The sequence below is a fragment of the Chiloscyllium plagiosum genome, unplaced genomic scaffold, assembly GCF_037043375.1.
Source record: "Chiloscyllium plagiosum isolate Xiang-an unplaced genomic scaffold, Cpla_swu_hap1 HiC_scaffold_31, whole genome shotgun sequence".
Classification (NCBI taxonomy): domain Eukaryota; kingdom Metazoa; phylum Chordata; class Chondrichthyes; order Orectolobiformes; family Hemiscylliidae; genus Chiloscyllium; species Chiloscyllium plagiosum.
Genome location: NW_028270169.1, coordinates 12013692 through 12031277, shown reverse-complemented (window position 1 = coordinate 12031277; position 17586 = coordinate 12013692). Strand labels below are relative to the sequence as shown.

The 17586-nt window shown below is 48.8% G+C and overlaps 1 protein-coding gene across 1 annotated transcript in view; it reads right to left on the bottom strand.

Moving 5' to 3' along the window:
- Nucleotides 1-17586, bottom strand: part of LOC122546838 (multidrug and toxin extrusion protein 1-like) — a 222860-nt gene that overhangs the window by 144911 nt on the left and 60363 nt on the right. The window lies entirely within an intron of this gene.

Genomic DNA, 17586 nt, shown 5'->3' with positions numbered 1-17586 from the left:
AATGTGTGAGAGAGAGTGAGAGTGTGTTGGAGTGTGTGTGAGAGATTGTTGGACTGTGTGAAAGATTGTGTTGGAGTGTGTGAGAGAGAGTGAGAGTGAGTTGGGGTGTGTGAGAGAGAGTGAGAGTGTGTTGGAGTGTGTGTGAGAGAGTGTCTTGGAGTGTGTGTGAGAGAGTGTGTTGGAGTGTGTGTGAGAGAGTGAGAGTGAGTTGGAGTGTGTGAGAGAGAGTGAGAGTGTGTTGGAGTGTGTGTGAGAGAGTGTGTTGGAGTGTGTGTGAGAGAGTGTGTTGGAGTGTGTGTGAGAGAGTGAGAGTGTGTTGGAGTGTGTGAGAGTGAGTGTGTTGGAGTGTGTGTGAGAGAGTGTGAATGTGTTGGAGTGTGTGTGAGAGTGTGTTGGAGTGTGTGTGAGAGAGTGAGAGTGTGTTGGAGTGTGTGTGAGAGAGTGAGTGTGTTGGAGTGTGCCTGAGAGAGTGAGAGTGTGTTGGAGTGTGTGTGTGAGAGTGAGTGTGTTGGAGTGTGCCTGAGAGAGTGAGAGTGTGTTGGAGTGTGTGTGAGAGAGTGTGTTGGAGTGTGTCTGAGAGAGTGAGAGTGTGTTGGAATGTGTGAGAGAGAGTGAGAGTGTGTTGGAGTGTGTGAGAGAGAGTGTGTTGGAGTGTGTGTGAGAGAGTGAGTGTCTTGGATTGTGTGAGAAAGTGTGAGTGTGTTGGAGTGTGAGAGAGTGAGTGTGTTGGAGTGTGTGTGAGAGAGTGTGTTGGAGTGTGTGTGAGAGTGTGTTTGAGTGTGTGTGAGAGAGTGAGAGTGTGTTGCAGTGTCTGAGAGAGAGTGAGAGCATGTTGGAATGTGTGACAGAGAGTGAGAGAGTGTTGGAGTGTGTGAGAGAGTGAGAGTGTGTTGGAATGTGTGAGAGAGAGTGAGAGTGTGTTGGAGTGTGTGTGAGAGAGTGAGAGTGTGTTGGAGTGTGTGAGAGAGAGTGAGAGTGTGTTGGAATGTGTGAGAGAGAGTGTTGGAGTGTGTGTGAGAGAGTGAGTGTGTGTTGGAATGTGTGAGAGAGTGTTGGAGTGTGGGAGAGTGAGTGTGTGTGAGAGAGTGTGTTGGAGTGTGTGTGAGAGTGTGTTTGAGTGTGTGTGAGAGAGTGAGAGTGTGTTGCAGTGTCTGAGAGAGAGTGAGAGCATGTTGGAATGTGTGACAGAGAGTGAGAGAGTGTTGGAGTGTGTGAGAGAGTGAGAGTGTGTTGGAATGTGTGAGAGAGAGTGAGAGTGTGTTGGAGTGTGTGTGAGAGAGTGAGAGTGTGTTGGAGTGTGTGAGAGAGAGTGAGAGTGTGTTGGAATGTGTGAGAGAGAGTGTTGGAGTGTGTGTGAGAGAGTGAGTGTGTGTTGGAATGTGTGAGAGTGTGTTGGAATGTGTGAGAGAGAGTGAGAGTGTGTTGGAATGTGTGAGAGAGAGTGTTGGAGTGTGTGTGAGAGAGTGAGTGTGTGTTGGAGTGTGTGAGAGAGAGTGAGAGCGTGTTGCTGTGTGTGAGAGAGAGTGAGAGTGTGTTGGAATGTGTGTGAGAGTGTGTTGGAGTGTGTGTGAGAGAGTGAGAGTGTGTTGGAGTGTGTGAGAGAGAGTGAGAGCGTGTTGGAGTGTGTGAGAGTGAGAGTGTGTTGGAGTGTGTGAGAGTGAGTGTGTTGGAGTGTGTGTGAGAGAGTGTGAGTGTGTTGGAGTGTGTGTGAGTGACTGAGAGTGTGTTGGAGTGTGTGAGAGAGAGTGAGAGTGTGTTGGAGTGTGTGTGAGAGAGTGTGAGTGTGTTGGAGTGTGTGAGAGTGAGTGTGTTGGAGTGTGTCTGAGAGAGTGAGAGTGTGTTGGAGTGTGTGTTAAAGAGTGTGAGTGTGTTGGAGTGTGTGACAAAGAGTGTGTTGGAGTGTGTCTGACAGAGTGAGAGTGAATTGGAGTGTGTGTGAGTGAGTGTGTTGGAGTGTGTGAGAGAGAGTGAGAGTGTGTTGGAGTGTGTGTGAGAGAATAAAAATGTGTTGGAGTGTGTGTTGGAGTGTGTGAGAGTGTGTGAGAGTGCGTTGAAGTGTGTGTGAGAGTGAAAATGTGTTGGAGTGTGTGTGAGAGAGTGAGTGTGTTGGTGTGTATGTGAGAGAGTGAGTGTGTTTGAGTGTGTGTGAGAGAGTGAGAGTGTTGGAGTGTGTGAGAGTCTGTGAGAGTGTGTTGGAGTGTGTTGGAGTGTGTGTGAGAGTGAAAATGTGTTCGAATGTGTGAGAGAGTGTTGGAGTGTGTGAGAGTGAGTGTGTTGGAGTGTGTGAGAGAGTGTGTTGGAGTGTGTGAGAGAGAGGGTTGGTGTGTGTGAGAGAGTGAGAGTGTGTTGGAGTGTGTGTGAGAGAGTGACAGTGTGTTGGAGTGTGTGAGAGAGAGTGTGAGAATGAAAGTGTGTTGGAGTGTGTGTGAGAATGAAAGTGTGTTGGAGTGTGTGTGAGAGAGTGAAAGTGTGTTGGAGTGTGTGTGAGAGTGTGTTGGAGTGTGTGAGAGAGTGTGTTGGAGTGTGTGTGAGAGAGAGTGTGTTAGATTGTGTGAGAGAGTGTGTTGGAGTGTGTGAGAGTGAGTGTATTAGAGTGTGTATGTGAGAAAGTGAGAGTGTTGGAGTGTGTGAGAGAGAGTGAGTGTGTGTTGGAGTGTGTGAGAGAGTGTGTTGGAGTGTGTGAGAGAGTGAAAGTGTGTTGGAGTGTGTGTGAGAGAGTGAGTGTCTTGGAGTGTGTGAGAAAGTGTGAGTGTGTTGGAGTGTGAGAGAGTGAGTGTGTTGGAGTGTGTGTGAGAGAGTGTGCTGGAGTGTGTGTGAGAGAGTGAGTGTGTTGGAGTGTGTGTGAGAGTGTGTTGGAGTGTGTGTGAGAGAGTGAGAGCGTGTTGGAGTGTGGGAGAGTGAGAGTGTGTTGGAATGTGTGAGAGAGAGTGTGTTGGAGTGTGTGTGAGAGAGTGAGAGTGTGTTGGAATGTGTGAGAGAGAGTGAGAGTGTGTTGGAGTGTGTGTGAGAGATTGTTGGACTGTGTGAAAGATTGTGTTGGAGTGTGTGAGAGAGAGTGAGAGTGAGTTGGAGTGTGTGAGAGAGAGTGAGAGTGTGTTGGAGTGTGTGTGAGAGAGTGTCTTGGAGTGTGTGTGAGAGAGTGTGTTGGAGTGTGTGTGAGAGAGTGAGAGTGAGTTGGAGTGTGTGAGAGAGAGTGAGAGTGTGTTGGAGTGTGTGTGAGAGAGTGTGTTGGAGTGTGTGTGAGAGAGTGTGTTGGAGTGTGTGTGAGAGAGTGAGAGTGTGTTGGAGTGTGTGAGAGTGAGTGTGTTGGAGTGTGTGTGAGAGAGTGTGAATGTGTTGGAGTGTGTGTGAGAGTGTGTTGGAGTGTGTGTGAGAGAGTGAGAGTGTGTTGGAGTGTGTGTGTGAGAGTGAGTGTGTTGGAGTGTGCCTGAGAGAGTGAGAGTGTGTTGGAGTGTGTGTGTGAGAGTGAGTGTGTTGGAGTGTGCCTGAGAGAGTGAGAGTGTGTTGGAGTGTGTGTGAGAGAGTGTGTTGGAGTGTGTCTGAGAGAGTGAGAGTGTGTTGGAATGTGTGAGAGAGAGTGAGAGTGTGTTGGAGTGTGTGAGAGAGAGTGTGTTGGAGTGTGTGTGAGAGAGTGAGTATCTTGGATTGTGTGAGAAAGTGTGAGTGTGTTGGAGTGTGAGAGAGTGAGTGTGTTGGAGTGTGTGTGAGAGAGTGTGTTGGAGTGTGTGTGAGAGTGTGTTTGAGTGTGTGTGAGAGAGTGAGAGTGTGTTGCAGTGTCTGAGAGAGAGTGAGAGCATGTTGGAATGTGTGAGAGAGAGTGAGAGAGTGTTGGAGTGTGTGTGAGAGTGAGAGTGTGTTGGAATGTGTGAGAGAGAGTGTGTTGGAGTGTGTGTGAGAGAGTGAGAGTGTGTTGGAATGTGTGAGAGAGAGTGAGAGTGTGTTGGAGTGTGTGTGAGAGAGTGAGAGTGTGTTGGAGTGTGTGAGAGAGAGTGAGAGTGTGTTGGAATGTGTGAGAGAGAGTGTTGGAGTGTGTGTGAGAGAGTGAGTGTGTGTTGGAATGTGTGAGAGAGTGTTGGAGTGTGGGAGAGTGAGTGTGTTAGAGTGTGTGTGAGAGAGTGACAGTGTTGGAGTGTGTGAGAGAGAGTGAGAGTGCGTTGGTGCGTGTGAGAGAGTGTGTTGGAGTGTGGGAGAGAGAGGGTTGGTGTGTTGGAGAGTGTGTGAGAGAGTGTGTTGGAGTGTGTCTGAGAGAGTGAGAGTGTGTTGGAGTGTGTCTGAGGGAGTGAGAGTGTATTGGAATGTGTGAGAGAGAGTGTGTTGGAGTGTGTGTGAGAGAGTGAGTGTGTTGGAGTGTGTGTGAGAGATTGTTGGACTGTGTGAAAGATTGTGTTGGAGTGTGTGAGAGAGAGTGAGAGTGAGTTGGAGTGTGTGAGAGAGAGTGAGAGTGTGTTGGAGTGTGTGTGAGAGAGTGTGTTGGAGTGTGCCTGAGAGAGTGAGAGTGTGTTGGAGTGTGTGTGAGAGAGTGTGTTGGAGTGTGTCTGAGAGAGTGAGAGTGTGTTGGAATGTGTGAGAGAGAGTGAGAGTGTGTTGGAGTGTGTTGGAGTGTGTGTGAGAGAGTGTGAGTGTGTTGGAGTGTGTGACAAAGAGTGTGTTGGAGTGTGTCTGACAGAGTGAGAGTGAATTGGAGTGTGTGTGAGAGCGTGTGTTGGACTGTGTGTGTGAGAGAGTGTGTTGGAGTGTGTGTGAGAGAGTAAAAGTGTGTTGGAGTGTGTGTTGGAGTGTGTGAGAGTGTGTGAGAGGGCGTTGAAGTGTGTGTGAGAGTGAAAATGTGTTGGAGAGTGTGTGAGAGAGTGAGTGTTTTGGAGTGTATGTGAGAGAGTGAGAGTGTGTTGGAATGTGTGAGAGAGAGTGTGTTGGAGTGTGTGTGAGAGAGTGAGAGTGTGTTGGAGTGTGTGTGTGAGAGTGAGTGTGTTGGAGTGTGCCTGAGAGAGTGAGAGTGTGTTGGAGTGTGTGTGAGAGAGTGTGTTGGAGTGTGTCTGAGAGAGTGAGAGTGTGTTGGAATGTGTGAGAGAGAGTGTTGCAGTGTCTGAGAGAGAGTGAGAGCATGTTGGAATGTGTGAGAGAGAGTGAGAGAGTGTTGGAGTGTGTGTGAGAGTGAGAGTGTGTTGGAATGTGTGAGAGAGAGTGTGTTGGAGTGTGTGTGAGAGAGTGAGAGTGTGTTGGAATGTGTGAGAGAGAGTGAGAGTGTGTTGGAGTGTGTGTGAGAGAGTGAGAGTGTGTTGGAGTGTGTGAGAGAGAGTGAGAGTGTGTTGGAATGTGTGAGAGAGAGTGTTGGAGTGTGTGTGAGAGAGTGAGTGTGTGTTGGAATGTGTGAGAGAGAGTGTTGGAGTGTGGGAGAGAGAGTGAGTGTGTGTTTGAGTGTGTGAGAGAGAGTGAGAGCGTGTTGGAGTGTGTGAGAGAGAGTGAGAGTGTGTTGGAATGTGTGTGAGAGTGTGATGGAGTGTGTGTGAGAGAGTGAGAGTGTGTTGGAGTGTGTGTGAGAGAGTGGGAGTGTGTTGGAGTGTGTGAGAGTGAGAGTGTGTTGGAGTGTGTGTGAGAGAGTGTGAGTGTGTTGGAGTGTGTGAGAGTGAGAGTGTGTTGGAGTGTGTGTGAGAGAGTGTGAGTGTGTTGGAGTGTGTGAGTGTGAGTGTGTTGGAGTGTGTCTGAGAGAGAGAGAGTGTGTTGGAGTGTGTGTTAGAGAGTGTGAGTGTGTTGGAGTGTGTGACAAAGAGTGTGTTGGAGTGTGTCTGACAGAGTGAGAGTGAATTGGAGTGTGTATGAGAGAGTGTGTTGGAGTGTGTGAGAGAGAGTGAGAGTGTGTTGGAGTGTGTGTGAGAGAATAAAAATGTGTTGGAGTGTGTGTTGGAGTGTGAGAGAGCGTGTTGGAGTGTGTGTGAGAGAGTGAGTGTGTTGGTGTGGATGTGAGAGAGTGAGTGTGTTTGAGTGTGTGTGAGAGAGTGAGAGTGTTGGAGTGTGTGAGAGTCTGTGAGAGTGTGTTGGAGTGTGTTGGAGTGTGTGTGAGAGTGAAAATGTGTTCGAATGTGTGTGAGAGTGTTGGAGTGTGTGAGAGTGAGTGTGTTGGAGTGTGTGAGAGAGTGTGTTGGAGTGTGGGAGAGAGAGGGTTGGTGTGTGTGAGAGAGTGAGAGTGTGTTGGAGTGTGTGTGAGAGAGTGAGTGTGTTGGAGTGTGTGTGAGAGTGTGTTGGAGTGTGTGTGAGTGAGTGAGAGTGTGTTGGAGTGTGTGAGAGAGAGTGAGAGTGTGTTGGAGTGTGTGTGAGAGAGTGAGAGTGTGTTGGCGTGTGTGAGAGAGAGTGAGAGTGTGTTGGAGTGTGTGAGAGTGAGAGTGTGTTGGAGTGTGTCTGAGAGAGTGAGAGTGTGTTGGAGTGTGTGAGAGAGAGTGTGAGAATGAAAGTGTGTTGGAGTGTGTGTGAGAATGAAAGTGTGTTGGAGTGTGTGTGAGAGAGTGAAAGTGTGTTGGAGTGTGTGTGAGAGTGTGTTGGAGTGTGTGAGAGAGTGTGTTGGAGTGTGTGTGAGAGAGAGTGTGTTAGATTGTGTGAGAGAGTGTGTTGGAGTGTGTGAGAGTGAGTGTATTAGAGTGTGTATGTGAGAAAGTGAGAGTGTTGGAGTGTGTGAGAGAGAGTGAGTGTGTGTTGGAGTGTGTGAGAGTGTGTTGGAGTGTGTGTGAGAGTGAAAGTGTGTTGGAGATTGTGTGAGAGAGTGAGTGTCTTGGAGTGTGTGAGAAAGTGTGAGTGTGTTGGAGTGTGAGAGAGTGAGTGTGTTGGAGTGTGTGTGAGAGAGTGTGCTGGAGTGTGTGTGAGAGAGTGAGTGTATTGGAGTGTGTGAGAGAGTGTGTTGGAGTGTATGAGAGAGAGTGAGAGCGTGTTGGAGTGTGTGAGAGTGAGAGTGTGTTGGAATGTGTGAGAGAGAATGTGTTGGAGTGTGTGTGAGAGAGTGAGAGTGTGTTGGAATGTGTGAGAGAGAGTGAGAGTGTGTTGGAGTGTGTGAGAGAGAGTGTGTTGGAGTGTGTCTGAGAGAGTGAGAGTGTGTTGGAGTGTGTGTGAGAGAGTGTGAGTGTGTTGGAGTGTGTGAGAGTGAGAGTGTGTTGGAGTGTGTGTGAGAGAGTGTGAGTGTGTTGGAGTGTGTGTTAGAGAGTGTAAGTGTGTTGGAGTGTGTGACAAAGAGTGTGTTGGAGTGTGTCTGACAGAGTGAGAGTGAATTGGAGTGTGTGTGAGAGAGTGTGTTGGAGTGTGTGAGAGAGAGTGAGAGTGTGTTGGAGTGTGTGTGAGAGAATAAAAATGTGTTGGAGTGTGTGTTGGAGTGTGTGAGAGTGTGTGCAAGTGCGTTGAAGTGTGTGTGAGAGTGAAAATGTGTTGGGGTGTGTGTGAGAGAGTGAGTGTGTTGGTGTGGATGTGAGAGAGTGAGTGTGTTGGAGTGTGTGAGAGTCTGTGAGAGTGTGTTGGAGTGTGTTGGAGTGTGTGTGAGAGTGAAAATGTGTTCGAATGTGTGTGAGAGTGTTGGAGTGTGTGAGAGTGAGTGTTTTGGAGTGTGTGAGAGAGTGTGTTGGAGTGTGGGAGAGAGACGGTTGGTGTGTGTGACAGAGTGAGAGTGTGTTGGAGTGTGTGTGAGAGAGTGAGTGTGTTGGAGTGTGTGTGAGAGTGTGTTGGAGTGTGTGTGAGAGAGTGAGAGTGTGTTGGAGTGTGTGAGAGAGAGTGAGAGTGTGTTGGAGTGTGTGTGAGAGTGAGAGTGTGTTGGCGTGTGTGAGAGAGAGTGAGAGTGTGTTGGAGTGTGTGAGACAGACTGTGTTGGAGTGTGTCTGAGAGAGTGAGAGTGTGTTGGAGTGTGTGAGAGAGAGTGTGAGAAGGAAAGTGTGTTGGAGTGTGTGTGAGAATGAAAGTGTGTTGGAGTGTGTGTGAGAGAGTGAAAGTGTGTTGGAGTGTGTGTGAGAGTGTGTTGGAGTGTGTGTGAGAGAGAGTGTGTTAGATTGTGTGAGAGAGTGTGTTGGAGTGTGTGAGAGTGAGTGTATTAGAGTGTGTATGTGAGAAAGTGAGAGTGTTGGAGTGTGTGAGAGAGAGTGAGTGTGTGTTGGAGTGTGTGAGAGTGTGTTGGAGTGTGTGTGAGAGTGAAAGTGTGTTGGAGATTGTGTGAGAGAGTGAGAGTGTGTTGGAGTGTGTGACAGAGAGTGTGTTGGAGTGTGTGTGAGAGAGTGAGTGTCTTGGAGTGTGTGAGAAAGTGTGAGTGTGTTGGAGTGTGAGAGAGTGAGTGTGTTGGAGTGTGTGTGAGAGAGTGTGCTGGAGTTTGTGTGAGAGAGTGAGTGTGTTGGAGTGTGTGTGAGAGAGTGAGAGTGTGTTGGAGTGTGTGTGATAGAGTGAGAGTGTGTTGGAGTGTGTGAGAGAGAGTGAGAGTGTGTTGGAGTGTGTTTGAGAGAGTGAGAGTGTGTTGGAATGTGTGAGAGAGAATGTGTTGGAGTGTGTGTGAGAGAGTGAGAGTGTGTTGGAATGTGTGAGAGAGAGTGAGAGTGTGTTGGAGTGTGTGAGAGAGAGTGTATTGGAGTGTGTTTGAGAGAGGGAGAGTGTGTTGGAGTGTGAGAGAGAGAGTGAGAGTGTGTTGGAGTGTGTGAGAGAGAGTGTGTTGGAGTGTGTCTGAGAGAGTGAGAGTGTGTTGGAGTGTGTGAGAGAGAGTGTGTTGGAGTGTGTCTGAGAGACTGTGTTGGAGTGTGGGAGAGAGAGGGTTGGTGTGTGTGAGAGTGAGAGTGTGTTGGAGAGTGTGTGAGAGAGTGTGTTGGAGCGTGTGAGAGTGAGTGTAATAGAGTGTGTATGTGAGAAAGTGAGAGTGTTGGAGTGTGTGAGAGAGAGTGAGAGTGTGTTGGAGTGTGTGAGAGAGTGTGTTGGAGTGTGTGTGAGAGAGAGTGTGTTAGAGTGTGTGAGAGAGTGTATTGGAGTGTGTGAGAGTGAATGTATTAGAGTGTGTATGTGAGAAAGTGAGAGTGTTGGAGTGTGTGAGAGAGAGTGAGTGTGTGTTGGAGTGTGTGAGAGAGTGTGTTGGAGTGTGTGTGAGAGTGAAAGTGTGTTGGAGATTGTGTGAGAGAGTGAGAGTGTGTTGGAGTGTGTGAGAGAGAGTGTGTTGGAGTGTGTGTGAGAGAGTGAGTGTCTTGGAGTGTGTGAGAAAGTGTGAGTGTGTTGGAGTGTGAGAGAGTGAGTGTGTTGGAGTGTGTGTGAGAGAGTGTGTTGGAGTGTGTGTGAGAGAGTGAGTGTGTTGGAGTGTGTGTGAGAGTGTGTTGGAGTGTGTGTGAGAGAGTGAGAGCGTGTTGGAGTGTGTGAGAGTGAGAGTGTGTTGGAATGTGTGAGAGAGAGTGTGTTGGAGTGTGTGTGAGAGAGTGAGAGTGTGTTGGAATGTGTGAGAGAGAGTGAGAGTGTGTTGGAGTGTGTGTGAGTGCGTGAGAGTGTGTTGGAGTGTGTGAGAGAGTGTGTTGGAGTGTGTGTGAGAGAGTGAGTGTGTGTTGGAATGTGTGAGAGAGTGTTGGAGTATGTGAGAGTGAGTGTGTTAGAGTATGTGTGAGAGAGTGACAGTGTTGGAGTGTGGGAGAGAGAGTGAGAGTGCGTTGGAGTGTGGGAGAGAGTGTGTTGGAGTGTGGGATAGAGAGGGTTGGTGTGTGTGAGAGAGTGAGAGTGTGTTGGAGAGTGTGTGAGAGAGTGTGGTGGAGTGTGTCTGAGAGAGTGAGAGTGTGTTGGAGTGTGTCTGAGGGAGTGAGAGTGTGTTGGAATGTGTGAGAGAGAGTGTGTTGGAGTGTGTGTGAGAGAGTGAGTGTGTTGGAGTTTGTGTCAGAGAGTGTTGGAGTGAGTGTGAGAGTGTGTTGGAGTGTGTGTGAGAGAGTGTTGGACTGTGTGAAAGAGTGTGTTGGAGTGTGTGAGAGAGAGTGAGAGTGAGTTGGAGTCTGTGAGAGAGAGTGAGAGTGTGTTGGAGTGTGTGTGAGAGAGTGTGTTGGAGTGTGTGTGAGAGAGTGTGAGTGTGTAGGAGTGTGTGTGAGAGAGTGAGTGTGTTGGAGTGTGTGTGAGAGTGTGTTGGAGTGTGTGTGAGAGAGTGAGAGTGTGTTGGAGTGTGTGTGAGAGAGTGAGAGTGTGTTTGAGTGTGTGAGATAGAGTGAGAGCGTGTTGGAGTGTGTGAGAGTGAGAGTGTGTTGGAGTGTGTGAGAGTGAGTGTGTTGGAGTGTGTGTGAGAGAGTGTGAGTGTGTTGGAGTGTGTGTGAGAGAGTGAGAGTGTGTTGGAGTGTGTGTGAGAGAGTGAGAGTGTGTTGGAGTGTGTGAGAGAGAGTGAGAGTGTGTTGGAGTGTGTGTGAGAGAGTGAGAGTGTGTTGGAGTGTGTGAGAGTGAGAGTGTGTTGGAGTGTGTGTGAGAGAGTGAGAGTGTGTTGGAGTGTGTGAGAGAGAGTGAGAGTGTGTTGGAGTGTGTGAGAGAGAGTGAGAGCGTGTTGGAGTGTGTGAGAGTGAGAGTGTGTTGGAGTGTGTGTGAGAGAGTGTGAGTGTGTTGGAGTGAGTGTGAGAGAGTGTGAGTGTGTTGGAGTGTGTGAGAGTGAGAGAGTGTTGGAGTGAGTGTTTGAGAGTGTGAATGTGTTGGAGTGTGTGACAAAGAGTGTGTTGGAGTGTGTGTGAGAGAATAAAAATGTGTTGGAGTGTGTGTTGGAGTGTGTGAGAGTGTGTGAGAGTGTGTTGAAGTGTGTGTGAGAATGAAAATGTGTTGGAGTGTGTGTGAGAGAGTGAGTGTGTTGGTGTGTATGTGAGAGAGTGAGTGTGTTTGAGTGTGTGTGAGTGCGTGAGAGTGTGTTGGAGTGTGTGAGAGAGTGTGTTGGAGTGTGTGTGAGAGGGTGAGAGTGTGTTGGAATGTGTGAGAGAGAGTGAGAGTGTGTTGGAGTGTGTGTGAGTGCGTGAGAGTGTGTTGGAGTGTGTGAGAGAGTGTGTTGGAGTGTGTGTGAGAGAGTGAGTGTGTGTTGGAATGTGTGAGAGAGTGTTGGAGTATGTGAGAGTGAGTGTGTTAGAGTATGTGTGAGAGAGTGACAGTGTTGGAGTGTGGGAGAGAGAGTGAGAGTGCGTTGGAGTGTGGGAGAGAGTGTGTTGGAGTGTGGGATAGAGAGGGTTGGTGTGTGTGAGAGAGTGAGAGTGTGTTGGAGAGTGTGTGAGAGAGTGTGGTGGAGTGTGTCTGAGAGAGTGAGAGTGTGTTGGAGTGTGTCTGAGGGAGTGAGAGTGTGTTGGAATGTGTGAGAGAGAGTGTGTTGGAGTGTGTGTGAGAGAGTGAGTGTGTTGGAGTTTGTGTCAGAGAGTGTTGGAGTGAGTGTGAGAGTGTGTTGGAGTGTGTGTGAGAGAGTGTTGGACTGTGTGAAAGAGTGTGTTGGAGTGTGTGAGAGAGAGTGAGAGTGAGTTGGAGTCTGTGAGAGAGAGTGAGAGTGTGTTGGAGTGTGTGTGAGAGAGTGTGTTGGAGTGTGTGTGAGAGAGTGTGAGTGTGTAGGAGTGTGTGTGAGAGAGTGAGTGTGTTGGAGTGTGTGTGAGAGTGTGTTGGAGTGTGTGTGAGAGAGTGAGTGTGTTGGAGTGTGTGTGAGAGAGTGAGAGTGTGTTGGAGTGTGTGTGATAGAGTGAGAGTGTGTTGGAGTGTGTGAGAGAGAGTGAGAGTGTGTTGGAGTGTGTTTGAGAGAGTGAGAGTGTGTTGGAATGTGTGAGAGAGAATGTGTTGGAGTGTGTGTGAGAGAGTGAGAGTGTGTTGGAATGTGTGAGAGAGAGTGAGAGTGTGTTGGAGTGTGTGAGAGAGAGTGTATTGGAGTGTGTTTGAGAGAGGGAGAGTGTGTTGGAGTGTGAGAGAGAGAGTGAGAGTGTGTTGGAGTGTGTGAGAGAGAGTGTGTTGGAGTGTGTCTGAGAGAGTGAGAGTGTGTTGGAGTGTGTGAGAGAGAGTGTGTTGGAGTGTGTCTGAGAGACTGTGTTGGAGTGTGGGAGAGAGAGGGTTGGTGTGTGTGAGAGTGAGAGTGTGTTGGAGAGTGTGTGAGAGAGTGTGTTGGAGCGTGTGAGAGTGAGTGTAATAGAGTGTGTATGTGAGAAAGTGAGAGTGTTGGAGTGTGTGAGAGAGAGTGAGAGTGTGTTGGAGTGTGTGAGAGAGTGTGTTGGAGTGTGTGTGAGAGAGAGTGTGTTAGAGTGTGTGAGAGAGTGTGTTGGAGTGTGTGAGAGTGAATGTATTAGAGTGTGTATGTGAGAAAGTGAGAGTGTTGGAGTGTGTGAGAGAGAGTGAGTGTGTGTTGGAGTGTGTGAGAGAGTGTGTTGGAGTGTGTGTGAGAGTGAAAGTGTGTTGGAGATTGTGTGAGAGAGTGAGAGTGTGTTGGAGTGTGTGAGAGAGAGTGTGTTGGAGTGTGTGTGAGAGAGTGAGTGTCTTGGAGTGTGTGAGAAAGTGTGAGTGTGTTGGAGTGTGAGAGAGTGAGTGTGTTGGAGTGTGTGTGAGAGAGTGTGTTGGAGTGTGTGTGAGAGAGTGAGTGTGTTGGAGTGTGTGTGAGAGTGTGTTGGAGTGTGTGTGAGAGAGTGAGAGCGTGTTGGAGTGTGTGAGAGTGAGAGTGTGTTGGAATGTGTGAGAGAGAGTGTGTTGGAGTGTGTGTGAGAGAGTGAGAGTGTGTTGGAATGTGTGAGAGAGAGTGAGAGTGTGTTGGAGTGTGTGTGAGTGCGTGAGAGTGTGTTGGAGTGTGTGAGAGAGTGTGTTGGAGTGTGTGTGAGAGAGTGAGTGTGTGTTGGAATGTGTGAGAGAGTGTTGGAGTATGTGAGAGTGAGTGTGTTAGAGTATGTGTGAGAGAGTGACAGTGTTGGAGTGTGGGAGAGAGAGTGAGAGTGCGTTGGAGTGTGGGAGAGAGTGTGTTGGAGTGTGGGATAGAGAGGGTTGGTGTGTGTGAGAGAGTGAGAGTGTGTTGGAGAGTGTGTGAGAGAGTGTGGTGGAGTGTGTCTGAGAGAGTGAGAGTGTGTTGGAGTGTGTCTGAGGGAGTGAGAGTGTGTTGGAATGTGTGAGAGAGAGTGTGTTGGAGTGTGTGTGAGAGAGTGAGTGTGTTGGAGTTTGTGTCAGAGAGTGTTGGAGTGAGTGTGAGAGTGTGTTGGAGTGTGTGTGAGAGAGTGTTGGACTGTGTGAAAGAGTGTGTTGGAGTGTGTGAGAGAGAGTGAGAGTGAGTTGGAGTCTGTGAGAGAGAGTGAGAGTGTGTTGGAGTGTGTGTGAGAGAGTGTGTTGGAGTGTGTGTGAGAGAGTGTGAGTGTGTAGGAGTGTGTGTGAGAGAGTGAGTGTGTTGGAGTGTGTGTGAGAGTGTGTTGGAGTGTGTGTGAGAGAGTGAGAGTGTGTTGGAGTGTGTGTGAGAGAGTGAGAGTGTGTTTGAGTGTGTGAGATAGAGTGAGAGCGTGTTGGAGTGTGTGAGAGTGAGAGTGTGTTGGAGTGTGTGAGAGTGAGTGTGTTGGAGTGTGTGTGAGAGAGTGTGAGTGTGTTGGAGTGTGTGTGAGAGAGTGAGAGTGTGTTGGAGTGTGTGTGAGAGAGTGAGAGTGTGTTGGAGTGTGTGAGAGAGAGTGAGAGTGTGTTGGAGTGTGTGTGAGAGAGTGAGAGTGTGTTGGAGTGTGTGAGAGTGAGAGTGTGTTGGAGTGTGTGTGAGAGAGTGAGAGTGTGTTGGAGTGTGTGAGAGAGAGTGAGAGTGTGTTGGAGTGTGTGAGAGAGAGTGAGAGCGTGTTGGAGTGTGTGAGAGTGAGAGTGTGTTGGAGTGTGTGTGAGAGAGTGTGAGTGTGTTGGAGTGAGTGTGAGAGAGTGTGAGTGTGTTGGAGTGTGTGAGAGTGAGAGAGTGTTGGAGTGAGTGTTTGAGAGTGTGAATGTGTTGGAGTGTGTGACAAAGAGTGTGTTGGAGTGTGTGTGAGAGAATAAAAATGTGTTGGAGTGTGTGTTGGAGTGTGTGAGAGTGTGTGAGAGTGTGTTGAAGTGTGTGTGAGAATGAAAATGTGTTGGAGTGTGTGTGAGAGAGTGAGTGTGTTGGTGTGTATGTGAGAGAGTGAGTGTGTTTGAGTGTGTGTGAGTGCGTGAGAGTGTGTTGGAGTGTGTGAGAGAGTGTGTTGGAGTGTGTGTGAGAGAGTGAGTGTGTGTTGGAATGTGTGAGAGAGTGTTGGAATGTGTGAGAGAGAGTGTGTTGGAGTGTGTGTGAGAGAGTGAGAGTGTGTTGGAATGTGTGAGAGAGAGTGAGAGTGTGTTGGAGTGTGTGTGAGTGCGTGAGAGTGTGTTGGAGTGTGTGAGAGAGTGTGTTGGAGTGTGTGTGAGAGAGTGAGTGTGTGTTGGAATGTGTGAGAGAGTGTTGGAGTATGTGAGAGTGAGTGTGTTAGAGTATGTGTGAGAGAGTGACAGTGTTGGAGTGTGGGAGAGAGAGTGAGAGTGCGTTGGAGTGTGGGAGAGAGTGTGTTGGAGTGTGGGATAGAGAGGGTTGGTGTGTGTGAGAGAGTGAGAGTGTGTTGGAGAGTGTGTGAGAGAGTGTGGTGGAGTGTGTCTGAGAGAGTGAGAGTGTGTTGGAGTGTGTCTGAGGGAGTGAGAGTGTGTTGGAATGTGTGAGAGAGAGTGTGTTGGAGTGTGTGTGAGAGAGTGAGTGTGTTGGAGTTTGTGTCAGAGAGTGTTGGAGTGAGTGTGAGAGTGTGTTGGAGTGTGTGTGAGAGAGTGTTGGACTGTGTGAAAGAGTGTGTTGGAGTGTGTGAGAGAGAGTGAGAGTGAGTTGGAGTCTGTGAGAGAGAGTGAGAGTGTGTTGGAGTGTGTGTGAGAGAGTGTGTTGGAGTGTGTGTGAGAGAGTGTGAGTGTGTAGGAGTGTGTGTGAGAGAGTGAGTGTGTTGGAGTGTGTGTGAGAGTGTGTTGGAGTGTGTGTGAGAGAGTGAGAGTGTGTTGGAGTGTGTGTGAGAGAGTGAGAGTGTGTTTGAGTGTGTGAGAGAGAGTGAGAGCGTGTTGGAGTGTGTGAGAGTGAGAGTGTGTTGGAGTGTGTGAGTGTGTTGGAGTGTGTGTGAGAGAGTGTGAGTGTGTTGGAGTGTGTGTGAGAGAGTGAGAGTGTGTTGGAGTGTGTGTGAGAGAGTGAGAGTGTGTTGGAGTGTGTGAGAGAGAGTGAGAGTGTGTTGGAGTGTGTGTGAGAGAGTGAGAGTGTGTTGGAGTGTGTGAGAGTGAGAGTGTGTTGGAGTGTGTGTGAGAGAGTGAGAGTGTGTTGGAGTGTGTGAGAGAGAGTGAGAGTGTGTTGGAGTGTGTGAGAGAGAGTGAGAGCGTGTTGGAGTGTGTGAGAGTGAGAGTGTGTTGGAGTGTGTGTGAGAGAGTGTGAGTGTGTTGGAGTGAGTGTGAGAGAGTGTGAGTGTGTTGGAGTGTGTGAGAGTGAGAGAGTGTTGGAGTGAGTGTTAGAGAGTGTGAATGTGTTGGAGTGTGTGACAAAGAGTGTGTTGGAGTGTGTGTGAGAGAATAAAAATGTGTTGGAGTGTGTGTTGGAGTGTGTGAGAGTGTGTGAGAGTGTGTTGAAGTGTGTGTGAGAATGAAAATGTGTTGGAGTGTGTGTGAGAGAGTGAGTGTGTTGGTGTGTATGTGAGAGAGTGAGTGTGTTTGAGTGTGTGTGAGAGAGTGAGAGTGTGTTGGAGTGTGTGTTGGAGTGTGTGAGAGTGTGTGAGAGTGTGTTGGAGTGTGTTGGAGTGTGTTGGAGTGTGTGTGAGAGTGAGAGTGTGTTGGAGTGTGTGTGAGAGTGAAAATGTGTTGGAGTGTGTGTGAGAGAGTGAGTGTGTTTGAGTGTGTGTGAGAGAGTGAAAGTGTGTTGGTGTGTGTGAGAGAGTGAGTGTTTTGCGTGTGTGTGTGACAAAGAGTGTGTTGGAGTGTGTCTCAGAGAGTGAGAGTGTGTTGGAGTGTGTGAGAGAGAGTGTGTTGGAGTGTGTGTGAGAGAGTGAGAGTGTGTTGGAGTGTGTGAGAGAGAGTGTGTTGGAGTGTGTCTGAGAGAGTGTGTTGGAGTGTGGGAGAGAGAGGGTTCGTGTGTGTCAGAGAGTGAGAGTGTGTTGGAGTGTGTGAGAGACAGTGAGAGTGTGTTGGAGTGTGTGAGAGAGAGTGTGTTGGAGTGTGTGTGAGAGTGTGTTGGAGTGTGTGTGAGAGTGTGTTGGAGTGTGTGTGAGAGTGTGTGTGAGAGAGTGAGAGTGTGTTGGAGAGTGTGTGAAAGACTGTGTTGGAGTGTGTGAGAGAGAGTGAGAGTGTGTTGGAGTGTGTGAGAGAGAGTGAGAGTGTGTTGGAGAGTGTGTGAGAGAGTGTGTTAGAGTGTGTGAGAGAGTGTGTTGGAGCGTGTGAGAGTGAGTGTAATAGAGTGTGTATGTGAGAAAGTGAGAGTGTTGGAGTGTGTGAGAGAGAGTGAGAGTGTGTTGGAGTGTGTGAGAGAGACTGTGTTGGAGTGTGTCTGAGAGAGTGAGAGTGTGTTGGAGTGTGTGTGAGAATGAAAGTGTGTTGGAGTGTGTGTGAGAGTGTGTTGGAGTGTGTGAGAGAGTGTGTTGGAGTGTGTGTGAGAGAGAGTGTGTTAGAGTGTGTGAGAGAGTGTGTTGGAGTGTGTGAGAGTGAGTGTATTAGAGTGTGTATGTGAGAAAGTGAGAGTGTTGGAGATTGTGTGAGAGAGTGAGAGTGTGTTGGAGTGTGTGAGAGAGAGTGTGTTGGAGTGTGTGTGAGAGAGTGAGTGTCTTGGAGTGTGTGAGAAAGTGTGAGTGTGTTGGAGTGTGAGAGAGTGAGTGTGTTGGAGTGTGTGTGAGAGAGTGTGTTGGAGTGTGTGTGAGAGAGTGAGTGTCTTGGAGTGTGTGAGAAAGTGTGAGTGTTGGAGTGTGAGAGAGTGAGTGTGTTGGAGTGTGTGTGAGAGAGTGTGTTGGAGTGTGTGTGAGAGAGTGTGAGTGTGTTGGAGTGTGTGAGAGAGAGTGAGAGCGTGTTGGAATGTGTCAGAGAGAGTGAGAGTGTGTTGGAGTGTGTGTGAGAGAGTGAGAGTGTGTTGGAATGTGTGAGAGAGAGTGTGTTGGAGTGTGTGTGAGAGAGTGAGTGTGTGTTGGAATGTGTGAGAGAGTGTTGGAGTGTGGGAGAGTGAGTGAGAGTGCGTTGGTGCGTGTGAGAGAGTGTGTTGGAGTGTGGGAGAGAGAGGGTTGGTGTGTGTGAGAGAGTGAGAGTGTGTTGGAGAGTGTGTGAGAGAGTGTGTTGGAGTGTGTCTGAGAGAGTGAGAGTGTGTTGGAGTGTGTCTGAGGGAGTGAGAGTGTGTTGGAATGTGTGAGAGAGAGTGTGTTGGAGTGTGTGTGAGAGAGTGAGTGTGGAGTGTGTGTGAGAGATTGTTGGACTGTGTGAAAGGTTGTGTTGGAGTGTGTGAGAGAGAGTGAGAGTGATTTGGAGTGTGTGAGAGAGAGTGAGAGTGTGTTGGAGTGTGTGTGAGAGAGTGTGTTGGAATGTGTGAGAGAGAGTGAGAGTGTGTTGGAGAGTGTGTGAGAGAGTGTGTTAGAGTGTGTGAGAGAGTGTGTTGGAGCGTGTGAGAGTGAGTGTAATAGAGTGTGTATGTGAGAA